This window comes from Natator depressus, chromosome 17 (assembly GCF_965152275.1).
Source record: "Natator depressus isolate rNatDep1 chromosome 17, rNatDep2.hap1, whole genome shotgun sequence".
Classification (NCBI taxonomy): Eukaryota; Metazoa; Chordata; order Testudines; family Cheloniidae; genus Natator; species Natator depressus.
The window spans coordinates 9654908-9661406 of NC_134250.1; positions in this window are offsets into that span (position 1 = coordinate 9654908).

Genomic DNA, 6499 nt, shown 5'->3' on the forward strand with positions numbered 1-6499 from the left:
TTTCCTTTAACCTTAGAGGTACTGTGTCCCTGTTGCAAGGCAAACACATTTTATACTCTGCTGGGGTTCCGTATGCAAAGCAGAAGGACGATAGCCCAGGTTCAGGGATTTCCCTTTGCAGTGTTCTCCATGTGTTATTTTTCAGATTGAAAGGGAATGGCTGATATTAGCTAACACTCTGTGACAGCATCCACAGTTCCTGATATGTCATCAATTCTAAAACATACGAGCATCCCCTCCTCCACTGTCTAGATTTCTGTCTGCTTTGGTAATCAGGAAATTATATCACATTAAAGTGTGGCTCTGACGTTCTTTTGAGTTGGTTTATCAAGCCAGCCCTTTTACAGGAAAAGCTCTATGGATTCTGATAGACTGATCATCCGTCTATTGAATCTTTAAACCGGGGACACAGAATTCTCTATGAAATGCTCTAGGATAATTTAAAAATTCAGAGGAAAGGAAATCCTTCTCCATAGCTTTTAGGCATAATTTCTAGAGGAACCTTTTAATTTTTATAGAACCCTATTGGCCTAGGCCCTGATTCAGCAAAGCACTTAAGCATGTAGTTAGTCCCTAAGGCTCTGTGCTTAAGATGAAACATCGTCCCTGTGCTTAAGAGCCCTGCTGAATCAGGGTCTGAATTCTTATTGAAGTCAATAGGCTTTTTAAAATTATTCCCCCAAGACGTTTTAGTTCCTGCTGCCTCTGTTGTTTCCTGAGCGTTGCCCCTATGCTCATGCCCAAGGCGTCAGAAACACAATAGAGAAACTCTTTGTATCTCACCGACTTCATATTGCCGGCACATGTCAATATTTATGAAAGGCAGAGGGACAATTAAGAGACTGTGTGGGGTTTTATTGTACAACCACTGAATTTCAGACATGTAATCAAAACAAGCACACACGGAAAAAGTTTCTACCTGAAATGTAAAGCCAGTAGGAATAACAGCGCAAACCCAGTGGCATGCAGTAAAAAGGTTTTTGGCAGGCTCCGGCAGCCAGAATAAGGAACACTGCTATGCCAGTACAGCCGCAGGGATTTTGGCTGGAGTTACTGCTTCATAAAAATGAGGTATGACTCAATAATATGATTTTTAAAGGAGTTAATGTTTTAGATTTTTTTTTTCAAGTTGCAGACACGTCTTAAATCTTCTGAGTAATATAGCTGCCAAAATCATTAAGATGATTCCACAAGAGAGATTTATGAGTGTTTATGTGTGGATCAGAGGGTGGACGACCGGGCTAGGTGTCATGATGTGGGTTTCAGTTTTGCATCTGTCCCCGTCTCATTTGGGTCATCTTGGGTAAGTCACATTCCCTGTCTGTGCCTAATTTTCCCCATCTGTAAAATGGGGCTAATGCAGCTTTGCTGACTACGTAAAGCAATATGAGACCTAAAAATGAAAACTGTGTGTGCGAAGTAGGATTATTTATGTAGTCCGATTTCCCCTCAAATGTAACCAGACCCAAACCTCATGCAACTCCAAAAAATGTATGTCTGTTTAAACTGATCACACATCTGGTTGATGAACCATTTTCATGCTCCTTTTCTTTTGCTCTTTGTGGACATTAATGCCTGGATGTTTGCAGAATAGCTGCCCAGTCAATGCCCATATTGCTATGGGAATGGGGAGATTCATTAGTTTATAATAATACCTAGCTCTTTCAAAGCGAAGAATCCCCATTTTACAAATGGGGAAACTGAGGCACAGGACGATGAAATGACTTTCCCAAGATCACCCGGAAGGCCCATGGCTGAGCCAACAATAGAACCCAGGTCTTCAGAGTTCCAATCTAGTGCTCTATCCACTAGGCCTCCCAATCAAATGTTCAGCAAAATAGTTGTCATTTAGTGCCAACAGATAAGCCAGTTTTGTGAGACAAGAAAAGGCTATTCTAAGTTCATATGGGGCAGATTCTCCCTCAGAGCCTCTTTCCCCACTGGGGCTGCAGAGGGTAGAATTGGCCCCCTGGCTTTTTTTTACTTTTCACCCCCTTACTGGATTCCCCCCAGTATTCCTCTAATGCACAATGCCTGCTCCAATAGGTTTGCCTGGTAGGTCTTCAGATAATGATTTTCCTCAGCATCACAGACTGATGGCTAAATTCTGCCCTGTTCTGCAGGACTGCTGTAGAGCCGGAAGAAGGCAAGCCAGGATTCTGATCTCACCACTAAATTGGGGAACCGGTTACCATGCTGGTCTGTGGGCTATGTCCCCCGAAGGTCCGCTTATCTGGGGTCAGATACAAGAAGCCATACCTGCAGCATGTTGCAACCCTAGTTAGCACCTGTGCCAGACAACGTGGTATGGATGCCACCCGTGGCTCTTCTTGCTCTGAGCTGTGTAGCCTGCACCATTCTACCTTGGCTCCTACCCATAATGGCAAGATTTCACCCTCGGTTCAGAGGGTTTGGAGTAGTTACTTGGGTTGGAAAGCAACCCCACATAAATGGGCTCAAAAGGATTAGTTTTTTATTGGTCAATTTCACCGTACACACAAACCGATGAAACAATATTTCCAATGACAATCATGGAAATTGACAGGTAAACAAAAGCGCTGCTTGAAAACTCAGTTTGATTTCAGGTTATTTACTTTGTATACTTAGAAATGTGATGTTGACAGTTTGCATTTTAATGGTTAAAGCTTTAACTGTTTGAATGTCAATATCTACTGTTATTAAATAATGTTTTAATTCCCCCCCCCCATAATTTCCCACAAATTTAAATGGATACAAATGAAAAAAGCATAAACATCGACATTATCCATCAAAATGACATAAAAATCGAATTCTGCCAAGCCTACATGTATATCCTGGATCAGAGCCTGCATTTCTTAAGCACTCAAGTCAGGGAGAGCTTTGAGAGCAAGGAACAGGCTCACCCTGTATTGAATTTAGTTATATCCTTCTGCCTTTAAATTCCATCTACTTTCCAGTACGTTTCCTTCCCTGTAGGGTGAATTCCAGGGTGGAATAACATTGATTTTCTGTATAATATGACCCTCCCCGTCCCGCAGTACATGGGTAAACTTTCAGGATCTAGGGCTGTAAAATAGAACCCAACTTCACTGGAACTTTAAGATCTTGTTGAACACTATCCAGTGGTCTCTGAGCAACGAGTGGCTTTCCTTATCCACCCTTCTTATTCTTCCATGCCTGAGCAGTGCTGAAATATCTTGCCCCTAGGGTAGCAGTGTTGGCTTGTACAGAAGTCCTAGTAGACTGGCTGCATTCCAGCAAGTCTGATGGTGGATGCTGCAAGAAACACATTGGCAGACAGACGAGGGGTGGGGAAGAAGTGGGGTGGGGGAAAAAGGGAGGATTGGGGATTGGAAGTGAGAGTTCAAATTGGGTGGAATGGAAGAAGGGAAACACCTGCCCCTTAGCCTGATGGTAAACACAAACCTTCAGCAGTGTTTAAAAGGCTGCGTGAAATACTCACCTTGGTTTGGTGCTTTATTAATAGTTCTGAATTCAGCCCACATACTAGATTCTTTCTTCCCAGGCAGCCATACCCATCTTCCTTCTATCCAGATGGGCCACTTGTCTCAGTGAATCTGTTAATAGGAGGGTGGGGTATATCCGGCATGTACCACCGGCCAGTGAACTCTGTAAACACCACTGCAACAGAGAAGATCAACTGGGATGAACGCCGTGGAACCATTTGCAGAACGTTCTCTGCAAAGCACCCTTTGCCTTTGGAATTTGCTCCGTTCAGCAGCCTTCAGAGCACTCTGCAATTGTTTGGTTAAGTTTGCTTTTGTTTTGCTCCTGGAAATGTGGTGGCTTGCCATAGATTTTTTGTGCTGCCTCGTTCAAGCAGTGGTGCATTGTCTGCAAGTTTGTAACGCTTCGTATCGCAGCAATTGGAAGCCAAGGCAATAGCAACAATGGAAGTTACTAAAATAAGCTGCACTGGGTAACTGTTCCCTACCAGAGAAGGCAACCTTGAGTTGGAGGAGAAACACCATATCGCGATTTCCAGCCTAGATGCAAAGCTTGTATACGTTAAGAAATTTATTTAGCAACACCAGCTGAAACACAGCTTTCAGTTGTACAAGCCAAGATTTTTCCCAAGTGATGGGTAATTTGGGGTGCCTCGGTTTTTAATTGGGCACCTTGAGATGCCTTAAAGGGGCCTAATTTTCAGAAAGTGCTGAGCACCCACCTTCTGAAAATCAGACCCTTTAAAATGCCTCAAATTGGGGGCCCAAAAATGGAGGCACCTAAAATCACTCGTCACTTGGGAAAACCTTGGCCAGAGTTCACAGGCTGTCACAGTGCCTAGGCTGGGTGTTGTGTATTATTTATAGATGTGTAAAATGATCGCTCTCTTCTTCATTGTGCATTTCCATTTCATAAGGACAAATTCTGTTCCCAGTTACCCACAGTGTAATTAACACTGTTGACTGAGAATAGAATTTGGTCCATATACTACCAGGATCATAGCTGGTTGCATTCAAAATTATTATTGTTGGTCATTTGTATTGTGGTAGCGCTTAGGAATTCCAGTGATGGACCAGTACCCCCTTTGTGCTAGGTGAGGTACGAACACAGACAAGAGATGATCCTTGCTCCAAGGATCTTATCGAAGTATACGACAAGAGACAACAGATGGGAAGAACAAGGAAACAGTGAGACAATACTGGTCAGCATGATGGGTGGTCATCTCCGTGCACCAGCTGCCTAGCAACCTAAAATGTTGTCATTTAGTAGTACCCTGAGGAATAATATAGTCATTCGGAAGAAAGCAGGATCATACAAAGCAACATGGTTCAACCTATTGGATGCTCACATTGTGCAGGGTTGAACACTAGAGGGTATAGGGTATAACTTCAGTTCACTTGTTCTTTGGGGAAATCTTAGCTCAGTTAGATTCATTTGGTACGGACGTTCATTCCTGGTTTTAAGCCTGCTGTTACCTGATCTTAGAGGAGACATCATCCACCCAGCATCCCAGTGCCATGTATCACATTTAATAAGGTCTTTGGGGCAGGTACTGATCTTTTGGTCTGTGTATCGACAGTGCCTAGCACAATGAGGCCCTGATCCCTGACTTGGGCCCCTTTGCACCACTGCAATGCAAGCAGTAAATGGTGTGCGATTGTGTAGAAAGCTTAGGTGCCTTATTACTATCACTCATAATTGATATTGGGGTAGTGCCTAGGGAGGCCACTTACAGCACTATGCCCCTCCATCTGCGGAAGTCACCTGACAGCGTTGTGACTTTTCTAGGAAAAGAAAGCTCAGCCCCCAAATCTGCCCACTGAAAAGCCTCAAGCACAGCACCAGCAATGCAGGAACTAGCCCACAAAACAAATATTTGGACAACTCTGTGCCAGGCACTCTGCTGTATTAGGTGATACGCCCAGGTGTGGTTTCTTGGTCTCGTCTTTCCCCAGCCCTATGCTGGCACCAGGAGTGATACTGTACAGCGAGCATCCTTAGCTCGTTCTGTGTGGGAGTGGTTGTGAAATGCCTCATGCTCCTGGAGTATGGAAAAAGTGCTTGTTCCTTATTGTAAATGACTCCCGCCCATGTCATACTCAAAGTTGAAACAATAAAGCCAAAATGAAATCTTTCAGCCTTCTTGAAACCATTTGTTCCGTTGATTCTTGTTAATGAAATCAACACTCTGATTTCACTGAACCAGAATTTTCTGATGGAAATATATTTGCTGGAAAGCTCGCTGACTGTCACTTTCTGTCCCAAAGACGTGTGCCACCAACTCAACGCCTGTTTAAGGCACTCACGTGGTTTCCACCCAAATTGCCCCCAGATGGACTCAGAACACCACCCAGATTTGGCAACAGGGTCACATGCTTCAGCAATCGACCCCCAGAAAAATGAACCTGTCTGATTATTATGATTATTATTATTATTATTTTTTTTTTTTGGTTTTTGGAGGCAACCAGCACAGAGCAAGGCTGTGATTTCACTTTTTAAAAATGTACATGTAAGCAGCTGATTTGGGGCCTCCATTCTCAACTGGAGTGGACCCTGTCCAAAGGATGCACCAAAACTACATGTGAACCAGCTCCCATTCTCCTGAGGCAGGGTTGCTCAGCCACCTCTAACCACGTCCTCTGTCAGAGGTCTCAGATTGGGAAGGAAAAGGAACTGGTACTTCCTCATGCCTTGACCACAAACAAGTTCTGCCCATGTAAGTCATGAAAATGAGATGCCACTCCCATTACCCTGGGTGGAAATTCCAAATATAGTCCTGCATACTCCCTAGGTTCCTTCAGCTGGGCTCCATCTTGATTGGGTTAAAAAAACAAAAGTAGGGATCGCTCTCACATGCTACCCGCCTTTCTCACCAGAATGAGCTGTGACTCACTTTAACCCGTGCAGCTCTGCGATCCTCCCAGGAGGAAAGAAACTGTTGACAGTGTTCCATTACCATCACTGGGCATCTGACCTCAGCCCTCACTCAGATGAAGGGGGGCCATTCACGCCTCGCAACGCTATTGTTCCAGGCTCCCTGAAGACTCCTCTC